The sequence below is a fragment of the Microtus oregoni genome, unplaced genomic scaffold (assembly GCF_018167655.1).
Source record: "Microtus oregoni isolate MIOR12 unplaced genomic scaffold, Mior012 000007F_ref0000211, whole genome shotgun sequence".
In the NCBI taxonomy this organism is placed as follows: domain Eukaryota; kingdom Metazoa; phylum Chordata; class Mammalia; order Rodentia; family Cricetidae; genus Microtus; species Microtus oregoni.
The window spans coordinates 37,255,258-37,272,642 of NW_024543066.1; positions in this window are offsets into that span (position 1 = coordinate 37,255,258).

Below are 17,385 nucleotides of genomic sequence, written 5' to 3' on the forward strand. Positions count from 1 at the left end.
TGTGTTTTATCCATCTCTAGAGAACTACACTGAAACCCAGTTCAAAAACTGGGCAAACACTGAATTCAGGCCAAAATCAGGAACAAGGAATATAGAATTTCTCGGGTAAGACTCTTATTAAACTTTTTTTTTCCTTTCTAATATATAAGATTAAAAAGGCCACTCAGTAATGAACAAATCTAGGTGTGGAAAATAAGAATATGTATTCTGAAAAAATAAATCCAAGTGAACCAGGCTGGAGTTGATCCAGTATTCATATTCAATTACCGAGACTTTGAGATGAAATAAAACTCAGAGTCTCCAACTGTAACAAATACTAGTGTTCCAACCAAACAATTACAATTTTGTATTAATTAAATTCTCCATGCTGCATTTTGAGCACATTTTTTCCTTCCTCAAGAATGATCAATTTCACTATCAGCTCATTTTTAGATGAAAAGTTCCATCAGGGCATCCATGTATGCTGGAAAACAACATTTTCTTGTCGTTTTTACATTCTCAGTATCGAGTCACAAAATTAATGAGTGTTATTTTGGCTTCTATTGGAATACCTTTAATTTTTCAAGAAATGAAGGGGGAGTGTCAAGTAGGTCTGGGAGTCGCATTTCAATTTTTACTAACCCTAGAGTCATGATTCTGCAGATAGTAATATCCTCTTCAAGAGGAAGAACAGATTTGTAGACAAAAAATGTTGTGAAAGGAATGGAAAGAGAATATTCAATGGTAGTTTCTACTGTTACGTAAATAATCTGTAATATGATTATTTATTTTAAATACTATGTACATTGCTGTTGTCATTTAAACTTAAACAATTTGGATGTATGTTTCATCAGAATTAATTTGTATAAACAAAACAATGAAACGTAGATTTAAGATGTTAAAATGAAAGCAGGGCCCTAAAGTTTAGGAGGAAAACAAGAGCAGACAGAACACATATACATACACACACACACACTCATATATATATTTCAGATGTCTTACAATATAAATGACTGTCATTCTGAATATTTCATTTCCCTCAGTCTCATAGGACATTTTTATAATTTCTGCAATGTTACAATAGAATCACTCCTCTGAGAAATCTCATACTGTGAGAATGAACTGGAGTAATTGAGCTGGCAGATGGTCTTAATATAAGAAATATATTGATACAACTAACACTTAGGTTCTTGACCGATGAAGCTGATAAAAGGCAGAATAGAACGAAGCATATATGAAGGGGAAGCATTCAGGCTGCTTAGACACCTGCTGTGGGAGTTGGAGTCAACTCAATATAACCTACCTCATTCACTTTGATTAATTTTTTCCTCTGGTGGCATTATTTTATTCTCATCTCATTGTTCAGGATCTTTACTTCACTGGAGTTATTTTCCATTCTTGTTGATATGAAGTATCAAATCTCACGTTTTATTCTTACCATGAACAAAGCGCCCCTTGCTCAGTCTTTACCAGTTCACAGGGCCATGATTTTTCCATCTCTAGCCAGAGCCTGTTCCAATCATTTTCTTTATTTATTTCTCCCTGCAGGTCCCTCAGCACTTGGCACACTGTAGACGTCCAATGAGCATATTTTAAAGTGAACTAGGACTGCTTATTAGTGGCAATACCTCCTTGTGAGCTTTGTAGACTGGAATTATTCTCTAACTATAATTGACTTCCTCCTGGAGCTGATCTTTAAGCATTTATCTGTGCTTGGCAAAGCTGATATGCCAAACACATATAACCTCAGTTACCTTAATAAATTACTCTTTCATAAGGTGACCACTATTTCTGCAAGCCCTTCCACTAGCAAAACATAGTTATTGAACTCAGAAATATGAAGATTTAAATTCGGGCTTCCAGAGAGATTAGCTACGTGATCGTGCATACTTGGCTAATGGTCTCTGCGGTTACGTTCCCTTACTTTGGTGATGTGTACCCTCTGGAATATCTTCATGACAACATTACCTATGAGCAGTCAGCACAATTCCTGCAGCACAGGATAGCTCATGCAACGCCATTTAATATTGTTTCCAGCCTTCGCTTTGTCACAATGCACTGTGCCCAATTTTCTAATAATATTTATAAAATATTTTATATTATCTTTTATTGATTTAAGCCAAACGCATACTCCAATCTGTGATGGACTCCAAAAAGTATTGAAGCATTCAATTCAAAACTACTAATTAGAACAGTACACATTAAAAGTAAATGTTAGAACTCATGATTTAAATTACCCCTGTGATTTTCCTAACACTTCTACAATAAATTGCTATTAATTAACATGTCACCAAGGTGAAAGGAATAAGGAACCCGAATCTTCTGATAAGTAATGAAGATACAGGAGTGCAAGAATCCAGCTGGCTTTTTCTTTGTTTACACAGCCTTGCTGTTTCAACAGTTAAAGAACCACAGGTTATAGTGAACAAATCCTGTACGAGAAGTGATTTTTCTATTGCAAATTCCAGGAAGTAATTTAAAGAAACAGCCTGCTATGATTCCTTTGACATAATATTTGCTATTTTTGTTTATTCAGTTATTCATTCTCGGGGAAGATTATTTTTGTCTAACGTGTCCGATTTTGAGTTCATTGTTGAACATATGAAGTTGATCTTCACTAAAAAGCACTTATAGTCTAACGGTGAGGGAAAGTTTTAAAGTAAAATAGTGTGGTTGCATATATTTTAAAATGTAATTTACGTCTTTCTCAATTTGACATATGTTTTTCAGAAACAAAGAATGACGTAATGTCCTCAAATAGCAACACAGTACTCGCATTTATAATTTACACATTATTTTAGTTTAAATGCCTGTGGGTGGGGTTTTATGTTTTCCTAAGTTCCTTAAATACAGATAAAGCATTTCCTTAAAAGGTCAGCAGAGCCTGTCCTGGAACTAGCTCTTGTAGACCAGGACAGGCTCCAAAACCACAGAGAAACCCTGTCTCGAAAAACCAATAAATAAATAAATAAATAAATAAATAAATAAATAGTTAGCAGAGAAGTCAGAAAATGAATATATTGTGTGTGTATCTAAAGTTTAGATTCCAAAGCCCCCTTTCCCTATGTTGAAGAGAATATGCTTTTACAGTGTAAGGACTCACGAATGCATCGCATGCAATAAGAGCAATAGAAGTCATAAGATAGAGGCAGTAGGAACTATCACAAGCAAAGGTTCCATTGTATTTCTTATTATAGTAAACTATTCTCATAACGCCTTTTTGAAGGTCAGGGTCATGCCATTTATTTTGATTTTGCGTGATATTAAACTGGCAGTCTAAGAAACTGTGATATATAGGACTCTGCAGAGGCTTGATGTCCTGTAGAAACAAGGTGAAAAAAACCCAGTTTCTTCCAGCTCTAAAACACAGGTCAGTCTCTATATAACACAGGGTTATGTCCTATGTCTGTAACAGATTCCTGAGTGATTGATTTATAAAGAGGAAAAGTTTATTTGGATCTCCAGATTTAGAGGTTTCAATTGCTGCAGCATGTCTATGCTTTGGGACCTGTTGTAGATCCCAGCACTTTGATGGTAGATGTAGGAGGATGGAGAGTTCAAGGTCAGCTTCAACTACAGAGCAAATTATGACCCAGGCTATAGTAGGCTGTCTCAAAACACAAACAAAAAACAAGAAAAGAAATCCAAAAATTTAAAAAAGTTTTTGGTAGACAAACTTTTCATCTCATGTTGTTAGGAAACAGAGAACTCACCAGTTTTCCAATAATACTTATTTTTTTTTTTGAAACAACAACCCTAGAGTGGCTCAAACTCTCCTGCAAGGCTCTATACCTGGAATTTTCATTGCCTTCCAGTAGAATCCAGTTGTACACCGAGCTGTTAACACATGCGCACCCTGGGGAGGCAAACCATAAAGTCCTTCATAATCAGATTTTCCATGTTTGAAATATATGTCAGGAAGCATCTGGTCCCACTTCGGTAGTTCTAGGACTGTTACCATTAGCAACCTTACAGGCTGACCTCTGACACCTCCTCTCTAATAGAACCTTATCAGTCCACCAGTCTCTCTTTGATTCTCTGATCAACTATATATAATAATTACTATAATATCTGCATAATAACATGAAGTCCAGAAATTTGGTGAATGGCTTGAAGTGACAGGAATGAAATTCAGACATCTTATCTGAAGATCTGTGTTCTTTCTCACTGAACTAAATTATCATCCTGGACAGAGGGTTATGACTGTGTACCTAAGTATTCATCAAACTTCCCTCTTCATTCCTGGGCAACCAGGACCTAAACTTACAAAAGGCAGAGAGAAGTTCACCTTCCTTTTGGTAGTTGATTGACCTATTGTGGTGCCCTGTTGATTTTGTAGAATCATGTACCACCCCATTTCTTTCTGAAATATTTGCATGACCCTTTTAAATCTCCTTTTAGCATTAAGAACTTCTCTTTAGAATGATAGTTTTCCTTTTACCCTTTCCATCCCCATACATTAATGTTTTTCACACATACACATCACAGGGTTCTTTAAAGAACTGTGTATTTTCTACCTTAATTTTATTTCAGATTAGTTAGTGTATCTAGAATCATTTCTTCTATTATTAAAAAAATTAGTTGCCTTCTGTGATTGTTAAGTCTATCATAAATCTCCAGGCAACATTTTCGGGAAATAATGCTAAACATATTTTGGCATAGTACTGTACACTAAATAAATAAAGGTGTGTGGGTGTGAGTGAGTCAGTGTGTGTGTGTGTGTGTGTGTGTGAGAGAGAGAGAGAGAGAGAGAGAGAGAGAGAGAGAGAGGAGAGGAGACAAGGACTATTCCAGATAGCTTCAAACCTATAATTCTCCTGCTTCAGCCGTCCAAGTGCTGACATTACAGGTATACACCATAGTTCCAAGCATTACAATAAACATTTTAAACAAAGAAAATAAGATACTTATTCATAGTAGTTCCTTTTTTAAAGATTTTTTTAACTCTAGGAATGTATCTTTTAAAAGTTATGGTTCACACATTTTAGTGAATAGCAGAAGATGACAATAAATTTTAATCTTTTTTATGTTTATTACAGATATATTTTAATCACATTGGAAAAATGAAAGTAATACACATCGAGGCCTGGAAATCTTTCAAAGAAGGCTTCTAGAATATAAAACAAAGTTGCAATGCTGCAGTTTTTCATTGTGACAACACTGCCACCTAGTGCTGATGTTTAACTATAAAAAAATCAACATAAGTTTTGACTTTAAATTCTAAATCTCTATTCATACAAAGGTTAAAATTAGACAATGCAAACTTCAATAAAACTGAATAGATTGCTTCAAAATATGAAGAAAATATGTTTAATCCCTCTGATTACTTTAGCATTCAATTATAATTTCATAGTTGAACTAAAGAAAAGAATTATTTGAAACATAAAAATATATTTGCATCTCTTCATTTCATCTACTAGAAAAACTAGCTATTAAATTAATTAAGTGTAGTTAAATTGCATCTTTATTAATTGGAACATAAGGAGATGGGACCTTTGTGAGTTGATAAACATTTGAATTACACTCCTTAAAAAATGCAGATTCTGTTGTACAATTAACTAGATACATTGTCACAGACTACAACTTAATAAACATCCAGAATGTTGGAAATTCTTGTGATTGTCAACCCAGGCATCTAATGTGACTAGAAATGATTTGTTTCATTATGTGGGTTAAACATTATTTTTAAATTCTTCCTAGTAAATCAAAGGAATATAATTCTGTACTTCCTTACAGCTTTTGCCTAAACTGTCTAACATGTCAACTGAGATACAGATACATGGAATTTGTATTATAGCAAGCCCTGGAATTTGTCATCCGACTTTGAATCTTTCTTAATTTTAAAATGGGCTATTTTGGAGACTTCATTTCCCAAGTAATATATGTAGTAATATGAGCGTCGGTATACCTTCCTGGCACCCAGCTGCCCGTACAGCTAGCTTTACCCAAAATAATTACACAGAAACTGTATTCTTTTAAACACTGTGTGGCCCATTAGTTCCAGCCTCTTATTGGCTAGCTCTTACATATTGATCTAACCCATTTCTAATAATCTATGTAGCCCACGAGGTGGCTTACCATGGAAGACCTTAACCTGTGGCTGTGTCGGGTGGGGGAATCATGGCGACTTCCTGACTCAGCTTCTTTCTTCCAGCATTCTGTTCTGTTTACTCCACCCACCTAAGGGTTGGCTTATCAAATGGGCCTAGGCAGTTTCTTTATTAATTAACCAATGAAAGCAACAGATTAGAAAAAAATCACTCCCACATCAAATATATAGAGTCCTCTAGTACAGACATTCAAAGTTTGTTTGTTTGTTGGCCTTTGCTCCAAAGGCAGCTACTTCAATGTGAAAGAAGATATGAACCTTAGATAATTTTTTTTAGGGTTTTGACTCTTAAATACTTCAAATAATTCTCCAAAATAACTCAATTCTAACTCTCTTTGTATATAGATAATTAGTGATTCACTTTTATAAGAATAAATATGTTTTATAGAATAAATTATTCTCTTATTCTCTTTTTTTCCTCTAAGTTACATACTGTGTTGAGAATGAGTTGTTCTGGAGGCAAGAGGAGCCTGGAGAAAACAGAATCAAAGCACCTATTTCGCTCTTCCTGCTTTGCTTTGTAGCAATGCTTGTCTGTATCCCAGTGACTGAGTAGCCTGGTTGCATTGCATTTAAAATGATTCATTATCTAATGTTTCTAGTTAACACAAAGGATTTTGTTTGATCTTAATTGTAAACACTTTACAAACTAAACTTCCTCTGCCATAACGTGTTGTCGAACTTATGTCTAGTTTCCCGCCAGAGAAACTCTTACAAAGTCAAGAAATAAGCCTCTATATTTCATTATAGCCTTTGTCCAAATTGTCTAACAATTATGTGACGATCATGTGCACATGCTGTTCATACAAGCAAGCCCTGAGATCTGTCCTCCCTCATTATCGAATCCTAAAGAAAAACTTTAAATGGACTACTTTATAATATTCATTTCCCGAGTTCCATGGAGCATATTTCATGAAGATGTTTGTGGGAGATGCTGTAAATTAAGTTTGTGTTGTCAATGTTCCTCACTCCCAGTTGTTCTTAATCTTTGCAGGGCTGTGTAGAAAGAAAGGAATGTTTCTTGGAATGTCTTAGTGTCCTTAGAGGGAGCTAACCAGTTATAGTTTCACTTTCCCATTTCTCCATCTTATTGTGTTAATATAACTTGTGTTCATAACTTTGCCAGCCATTTCATACCTGCCATAGACATGGTGGATAGCTTTAGAAGTGCTGGTCCCAGTTTCATGATTTAGGGACATAAGTCTATCACCCACCAAAGATAATACACTTCAGACAACTTTGCAATACTTTAATCTAAAAGGCATATCAAGAAGACAAGTACTTAGGTATTCTGTTGCTGTGAAAGTCACCGTGGCCAAAAACAATTTGGAGAGAAAAGGATTTATTTCTTTTTATGGCTGTGATCCAGCATGAAGGAAAGTCAGGGCAAGAACCTGGAAGCAGAAACTGATGTAGAGTACATGGAGGAATGCTACTTAAACCTCTTTCCTCATAGCTTTCTCAGCCTGCTTTCTTATACCATCCTGGACCACAAGCCCAGAGGTGACTCCACACACAGTGGTTTGGATCCCACTACATCAATCATCAACCAAAAAAATGCCCTAAAGACTTACTTACTTACAAGATAATTCTACTGAGGAATTTTCTTAATGAAGAGTCCTTCATCCAAGATGACTTTATTTTTTGCCAACTTGACATAATAAAGTAGCCATCACAAGGTCCATAAATGTCAATGACAGTTTAAGCATTGTAAAGGTCAAGAATAAAATGTATGGTTCATCTGTGTTATACAGCACTGCCATCATGGAAGTTTATATGTCCCAGGACAGGATTAATCAGCAAATACTTGAGTGATCATTTCAGCATAGATGACTATCTGTGATTGTATTACAACTGGTTAAGGACACAGCCACTACACAGATATGGTTGTCAAACCTATGTCTGGGGGTAGGACAAGCATCTGACATGACAAATCAGTAGCTATGTGCCAAATAGTTAGACAGGCAGTATTTGTTTGTATATACTTGAGGAGTCTGGGGAGATTGGTAACCAAGTAAAACATTTTTTGTACAAGTGAGAGAACTGTTGTATAGAACCCCATCATCTACATAGGTACTGGCTGGGAAATGAGAGCCCATCCTTATTCCCGGAATACAGGAGGCACAGAAAGGGATCATTGGAGCAAGCTCACTGTCTAAACTAGCCAAAAGCATGAACTCAGGTTGAGAATACTCCAGAAAGGCACTTAATGTCATCTTGGATCTTCACATGCATTTACAGACACTTGAACCCAAACTCAACACTGTACACATGGATTCCCCTCTGTATGCTGTGAATACCATTGGTGAATAAAGAAACTGCGTTGGCCTGATGATAGGGCAGAACTTAGGTAGGCGGGGAAAACTAAACTGAATGCGGGGAGAAAGAAGGGCGGAGTCAGAGAGAAGCCGTGGAGCCACTGCCTGAGACAGACATGCTAAACTTTTGCTGGTAGGCCGTGACCTTGAGGTGATGAACAGATTAATGGAGATGGGTTAAATTAATATGTAAGAGTTAGAAAATAAGAAGCTAGAGCAAATGGGCCAGGCAGTGATTTAAATAAAAGGGTTTCTGTGTGATTATTTCAGGGCTTAGCAGTGCAGAACAAAACAAGTGGCCTCCTTACAACATACACATACATACACACTAACACACCATACACACTGATGAACAAAGAGCAAAACAAACACAACCCTAAAATATGCCTGTAAGTATGTACTTTCATGGCTATAAAACAACATGATTGAGAAGGAGTAAAGAAATTTATTGTTAGAGAAAAAAATGAGGGACTGGGTATCTAAAATAAGTATGTTTGTTTTTATTCACTTTGTATTTGTCAGAAAAGAAATTAGTCAAAATGAGGGGAAAGAGACTTTTTTAAAGTCCTTTCCCCTCAGTTGCCTATCTGATACTTTCTATCCAGAAATATAATGAGCAACAAAAGGAAGTCTATAAGGCTAAAGATGGCTTTTTGTTTTGTTTTGTTTTTGATTTTTTGAAACAGGGTTTCTCTGTTGCTTTGGAGCCTGTCCCGAAAACCAGACCAGTCTGGCTTCCAGTTCACAGAGATCCACCTGCCTCTGCCTCTCAAGTGCTGGGACTAAAGGCCTGTGCCACTACCACCTGGCTAAAAGATGGCATTTGATACTCTAAACTCACGGGGGGAAAAAAAACACAAGGCAATTTTCAAAATATTGAAGATTTGAAACTTAATAATAAAGTCTAGTGTGAAACTGTCTATAAAATCATAAACTCAAAAACCATAATAACATCTATGCCACGGACAGTCCCTGACCTAACACCAGAGCTATCATGGTTTTAATGAGGAGCTTCAGGTGTTGGGAAGAGGTGTCTGTTGATCAGATAGTCAGGTACACCTGTATTCCTTTTGTCTTTTACTCAGAATTTGAACATGAGACAGAGTCAACAGCATCTGGCTACTTTGTATTTGTAGATTACTGAGTTTCTAAGTTCCTAAATTTGTATATACTCATAATATTCATTTGTTATTTTTAAATAGCTGTGTGTGTGTGTATTCCATGAATATAGGTGCTTACGGGGGACAGAAGGAGCTATTAGGTACCCTGAAGCTGGAGTTACTGGCAGGTGTGTTCTCCCTAGTATGGGTGCTGGGAATTGAACTCTGGTTCTCTTCAAGAGCAACAAATGCTCTTTTTCACTGAGACATTTCTCCAGTCTTATCATTATCCTATCAATAAGCATTATTTCAGTCTTAGTTCTGAACCAGAAGCTGTAAAGGCAGTGGGGATATGGAAACTTGACTCGAGACCATGTTTACAAAAGATAGTCAGAAGTTTATAACTCATGCAGAAAGCATTTCCATTGTTTGGAGAGGATTTAAAAGAATATTGGTTGTAATTTGTCATCACCAGGGAAAGGCCTATCTTTCCTTGTCATTTGTATGCCCCATTAATTGCAATTATTATACATATACAAACAATTATATTGTCTATATATAACTATAATTCATTGTGCACACCTATCACACTATCACCATTCACTCCACACGGGTGCTAGAGGCTGGAGATGTGGCTCAGTAACTAGGAGCACTTGAAACTATTGAAGAGAATATGAGTTTGCTTCCCAGTACCCATATCTGACTGTTCCTAACCACCTGTAACTCTAGCTGTAGGGGGTCCAATGCCTTCTTCTGCCCTCAGGTAGCCTTTGGGATCAACTGCACATATGTAGCATACATTCACATACATGTGTGCAAGACCCCCTGACACACAGATACATATAAATACAAATAAATCCTTTTTTAAAACGATGTCTAGGTTTTCTCTATCCAACATGTTTTCCCACATTGTGGAAATGAAAAGACCAGGAACCTTAGTCCTAAACAAAGAATTACAGGCAACTAAGGAAGTCGACAAGAGGAGAAATAATCTTTCCCAGAGATGAACACACCAATTGTTATAAATGACAAAATATACAAGTAACATTATATAGGCTGAGCAGGCTGTACTTACGTAGTCAGAGATATTAGATATACATATACGTGTGTGTATGTGTGCATACTTACATTACTAATGACAACGAGGCTGTAAAATGGAAAGAACACAGGAGGATTATATGAAAGAAATTGAAGAAAGGAAAGAGTAATATACTTATGTTATACTATCAAAAACTAAAAGATATGATTTCAAAAAGATGTACAAATACTACTCATATCCCAATAAGAAGGATTTATAAGTATTTTATGAACAAGTTACAGTAAATAAATTTACCTTCATATGCCCAAATATTTCTGAATCTTCTTATTTTTGCATCTGAACCTCAACATCTTTATTTTTAATCAAAACTATTTTGATTAAAGTATTTTTAAATATTTTCTAACACCTAAAGGATTGTGTATGTGTGTTCTTACATATGTACTTGCACCAAGGTAGACATATAAAATTATCCATGAAAGCTGAGAATAGGAGAGCAGATTATTACATACAAAGAATATTGAAAAAGATAAAAATACTGGGAATTGAAAAATTAAATTGAGAAAAATAGTTGTTGAAACGGATGTGTGATTAACTCTCTAAATCATGTGGTTGTTTTCTACTAAAGTAAATTTTATATAGGCCAGGTCACTGAAAACTTAAATTTTTACATAATTTAATAAATTTTATTTCCTTGTATTATCTAGACAGACCAGAATAATGTTCCTTACATGGAAATAGGAGAAAACACTTCTTGCTTTGTCTGGGTAGAGTTGTCTTCCTTCCTGAGATTTTTTACTCAGAATCTGCACAGAAATGCTGTACCATCCCAGGGGGGATCCAAGTATATCTCAAAATAAACAAGATTTTCTGAGTAAATTGGGAGCATGGGGGGAGAGGGAGGTGAAAGCAAAGCGGGGAGGTGAAAAAGGAGGGGAACACAAGGAACAGAATGGTAGTGTTGGGGGAAGGACAGAGAGGGAGAACAAGTAAAGAGGTATCTTAACTGAGGAAGTCATTATAGGATTATCTAGAAACCTGGTGCTAGGGAAAATGCCAGGAATCTTCAAAGATGACCTCAACTAAGAATCTAAGCAATAGCGGAGAGGGTGCCTGAACTGGTTTTCCCTTGTAATCAGATTTTGACTACCTTAATTGTCATCACAGAAGCTTCATCCAATAACTGGTGGAATCAGGTGCAGAGATTCACAGCTAAGCATGGGTCAAGCACCCAGAGTCCAACGATGAAAGGGATGAGCAATGATATGAGAAAAGGGGGCAAGACCATGATGTTGGGAAACCCACAGAAACAACAGATCCAAGGTTGTGAGAGCTCATTGACTCTGTACTGTCAGCTGGGGAACCTGCATAGGACCCAACTAGGCCCTCTCAATGTGGGTGACAATTGTGTGGCTTGGGCAGTTTGTGGGTCCACTGGCAGTGGGATCAGGATTTATCCCTAGTGTATGAACTGGCTTTTAAGAGCCCATTCCCTGTGAGGGATACCTTGCTCAGCCTTGATACAAGGAGAGGATCTTGGTCCTGCCTCAATGAGATATGGCAGATTTTGTTGATTCACCGGGGGAGGTCTGGCCGTCTCTGGAGGTGGATAAGGTTGGGGTGGGGAGAAAGTGAGTGAATGGGAGGAAGGAAGGGAGAAGAACTGAGATTAGTATGGAAAATAAAAAATCTTTTAAAAAAGAAAAAAAAGAAATACTGTACCATGAATGGCAGCCCCATACAGCTCAACATTATGAGCTCTTGCAATCCACAAAGAGAGTATCTGGGATATCTAATATCCCTTGAGTCAGGATGGAGCAATGGTCTGCACCATTCTGAATCAATCTTTCTTTTCCACCTTCATCTTTTCTCATTTAAATATATCTCCGAAGTTTTAAATGCTTTAGAGCATTTATTAGAACAGAAAAGAGAGAATGTGTGCTGCAATGAGTTACCTCAAAAAGAGTTAGCTGAGTAGCATGGTGGTGGCGCACACCTTAATCCCAACACTTGGGAAGCAGAGGCAGGCAGATCTCTGTTGGTTCAAGTCCAGTCTGGTCTAGAGAGCAAGTCCCAGAACAGGCTCCAAAGCTACAGAGAAGTCCTGTTTCAAAAAAAAAAAAAAAAAGAAAAGAAAAGAAAAAAGAAAACACCACACCAAAAAACAAAAATAAAACAAAAAAAATGAAAGAAAAAACAAAACAACAAAAAGAGCTGTATTGAAAGTGTTAGATTTTGAAAATTTTCTGGGGCATTATTTTTGTTTCATTTTTAAATACATATTTTCACAATGTGAATGTGACAAGTCACAGTTTGTGAACTGAGTTTTCTTGTCCTGACCACCCACTCCCAAATAAACAACACCGAATCTTAATATTATTTATTCATGCTCTGTTAATAGCTCACAATTGTTACTAGTTAGTGCTTGCAATTTAACCCATTTTTACTAATCTAGGTTCTGTCCCAAAGCTCATGACTTCTACTCTAAACCATTTTGTCTAGCTAAAAATAGAACTTCTCCATTTTGTCCAGATTAAAATGAGGATTTTAACTTTAACATAGTAAAGCAGTTATGTAGTAAAATACAGTTATCAAGTAAGAATTACAGTTACACTATCCATTCTATTTTTATTTGGCAAAATTAGAGAAAATACTCTATTATCTATCTTGTCTTTCTGAGTCTAAAATTTTATACATAATTTAAGTTTTTTCATAACTAAGGAAAATAATAACTATCCAGTCTTCAGTACAATCAAAGACCCACAGAAGAGTGAAATATTTCCTAATGACAAGGACATTTGACAACCTGGATAATCACTCTAGGTTCCTTCACAACATTGAGACATCCAATTTTGGCCTACAAGCCTGGTATATCTAACAGATTTTCTGTCCTACCTTGATTTGGCAAAATTTGGCAGTTGCATTATTTTGCCTCCTGTTGGTGCAGTTTGGGAAGTATCTGTCAGTAATTGAGGCAAGGGTAGTGTCTTTTGCTCATATGACTAGCTTTTAGCATAAAGAAAACAAACTCCATATGGAGTTTCTTCAATGCCCATCATCTTCTCTTAAGTAGATTGGTGCTGCCAGGAGCAGGCACATCTCAATGTCATGAAAAGTCTTAGGTTATGAAAAATGTTAAGTGGCATATTTTGTAGTCTTTGAGTGTTCAAAGATCATCTATCTAAACATACCTAATTATTACTTTGAAAATATACATAACATCACTATAAGTTTCACCATTATAGATGACTACTAATCTGTATTTCTTAATTATACATTATAATTTTATATGAATTGCATAAAAACAATACCCTAAATAAGAGTAGAGACATACAAACTGTATAAAAAATTGTTTTAAATTTGTATCAGTTTATCAAAATACATATCAATGCAAAATATTTAAGACTAGTGGTTGTTACAAAGTAGACTCAACAATCCATGTTTTTATTTCACCACTCCTATACTATAGCCCTCCTCTTTCTTTTCTCTGAACCTAATCTCCTTTGTTCATTTTTTTCTGATCATGACCAATAACAATTTGTAACCAACCCCCCTAAACAATGACAAACATCCACATCACACCAAATGACCAAAAAAATTAAAAATTCTATCCCACCTCTTAGGAATGTGGATGTTGTTTTATCTAGTCTTCTTCCCATTGTCTGGAGCCTCTGGGATCTTTGGGGGACCTGAGAAAATTAGGATGGTGATGAATTCTTGGCTAGAATAGTCTGTGGATTTAGATTATCTCAGTCAGCAGCCTTGAAGTTGTTCTGGATGTAGAACTCTGAGGAAAGAATAACAGATGCACTCTGAGAGGCTACATCACCTAGGTCACCATTTTTATTTGTGTCTGGTTCTCTGGCTTGAAAACATATAAACTTTTAAAAGTAATATAACATATTTATGCTAACACAGTATGAAATGTGTGGTATGCAGAGGTCAGTCAAAGATGAAATTTTGTTTTATATTTGAGCAAGTAAAATATACATCATCTGCTTTGAAGTTCTAGATTTATTTCTATGTCTATAACTAGGATTTCAAGTGATCTTACCCTATTGAACTTAATTTTCCTTAACCGAGAATAAATCCACATCTTCTCATTTCCTGTGGAAATAAAAGCATAACCTCTCCCCCAAAGCAATGTACCTTTTGACTTAAACTTTGAAGTGAAGGCATTTTCAAAATATGTAGGTTGGTTTAATCTAGCAGTCCTCACAATCCAGTTTGCCTAGCAACCAAAAATATCAAAGACAATACAATGACATACAGGATCCAAACTCTCTGTGCATTTTTAATCTTTGTATGTGCGTGTGTGTTTATTTTATGCTACTACTTTATTACTATTTTAGGAATATATATATATATATATATATATATATATATATATATAATTATCTATATCATTCTTTTCTTTCCCAAGCTTATGTGTATTTTTAAACACACTGTTACCCATTTAGAGGGTTTATTTTTTTTTTCATGTGAATTCATCTTTTACTGAGCATCTGTAAACTTTTTGGCTGCATTAACAATACTTAAACTGCTGTGTAACTTAGAGCATGGCAAACTGGTGGCTGATTCTTCCCCCATAGTTCCCTGAGATCCTAGACTGATGGTGGGGGCACATTTACCATCAGCTCTGGGAGTTTTTTGAATCACACAAACTGTGGGAAGTTTCTGGGTCTATGCAGTCACTGAAAAGCATGTTGCTTGCTTCTCATAAACAGTTTTTAAGTATTTAGCAGCAGTACTTCTCAAAGGAGCTACTTTTTGCCCATAGCATCGAGCCAGGAAGCCTTTTCTTAAAGGAGCAGGCTGTCTGCTCATTGCCAGCAAACCGAGTCCACCCAAGAAAATGTGACTACCAAGAATCCATAACTAACTCTGTTCTTGTGTGGCTAGAATCCTTTTTAAAGCTTTGTCAGGTTCCAATTCATGTGGAAATTTTGGCCCCACATTGGGTGCAATTTGTAGGCAGAGTTTTCGTGTCCTGACCACCCACTCCCAAATCACCAGCAGCCATTTCCAAAATAACTGACTCAGAGACTTAATATAAATTGAAAATATTTTACTGATAGCTCAGGCTTTTCACTTACTAGCTCTTACAACTTAATTCATTTCTATTAATCTATGTGCTGTTCGGACACTCATGAGTTTTACCTCTAACCCATTTTGAGTGTCTGACTCCTTCTTCTTCTGGCTAGCAACTCCTCTGACTCCACCCTTCTTGATCCCAGCATCCTCTTTGTCTGATTTTCGTACCTAACCTCCTCCTGTCTAGTTATACACAAGTGAGCTCTTTATTAGACAATGAGAGTAACACATATTCATAGTGTACAAAATGATTGTTCCACAGCAACCATTTTCTCCCGTGTTACTGGAGAAGACAGATGCTCTGGCCCCAGAATTATGCAGGCTGTGCAATACCTATTTAGTTGACAATGCAAAACAGTTGTGTTTCCTTCAAAATAAATGAATGGCAGCTACAAAAAAAAAATGAGTAAGTCGCAGTTTTAGTACATGCCATCTGAGTATGAGGACCAGAGTTCAGATACCCAGAACCTACTCTTTAGAGAGGCTGGGGTTTTCTTGCATTTCAAGAGGAAGTTGTTGAGACATAGCAGGAAGATAAAATGGAATCACACAAACAAAACTGAAGGTGCAATAAGAACACAAAACCTGCAGGAGGCATTGTTGAGATGGACGGTGGGGTGCTGAGTGGTGTAAGAATGGAGTAGTCATGGCAATTGATTGATAAAGACTTTGTAAAAACAAAAGCAGTTTAAAAGACAGAATTCTGAGCTCTTTAGGGGCAAATGCCTATTGCCAAACTAGACGATGTTGTCAAACCAGCAACCACATATAGTGAGTGTATAGGAAGAATTCAGGGGAGCTGTTTTATTTTACTTTTAAAGTTTGTGAATTCATTACTATTATTAAAAAATAACCAGCTTCAAAAATATCATTGATATACAGAGAAAAGATGGAGCAAATTTGCCAATACTGGACCCTACCACACAGCAGAACTAAAAAGACTTTAAGACAAAGAAGAGCAGAAAAACAAAGGCTCTGGAAAAGGGACGAATTCTGCTAGCACAGCTGGATCAGAAAGACAACAGCATTGCTCTTTTAATGAAGTAATCTCATTTCATGAGAATAAGTGAAGTTTTTCCCAAAGAAGATTTTGAGCATGCTGGTGCATCTTCTTTAATTCATGGAGAGAGGATAAAAAGAAAAGAGTTCCTGTGGGAAAGTTGTGCAGTTTGTGTCAAATTTCATAATCTGAAATTTTAGAAAACCTCAACTAAAAAATATTGATTTTCAGTTGATAGGAATTAGGAATTATTCTTCGTGAATATTTAAAGTATGTTATGAAACATTCAGATTACCTGAAGTGACAAAATTAATCAAAGTTTAGCTTCTACTTAATTTTTTCTAGAAATTCTTTAGTAATGTACCAATAATCTGTAAAATTTTACTAATTATGTATAAGAAATGTGGACAGTGCATGTTCTATGGTAATTTCTTAAAGGCCTGGCTATATAATACAGTTTGCATCCTTATCATAAAACACTTCTGGAGATGCTGTTTTTAATGCATGGATCTTGTCGCATGTGAACAAGTAAAATATTGTTTTGTGCTCTCACTGCCATTAAGTGGTGGACAGATTTGGAAATAGAATGTAACAAGATGCCCGTAGTTATCTAAGCCAAGTTTTTCCTCTTCTACAAAATATAAAATCAGCCATTGTATGAGTGCTCATCAGATTGTGTGCATGGTGAAATAAACTTTTAAATGAATGTCCTGAGCCTCCCATTGTATAATTGGGGCAGATTTGGAGCA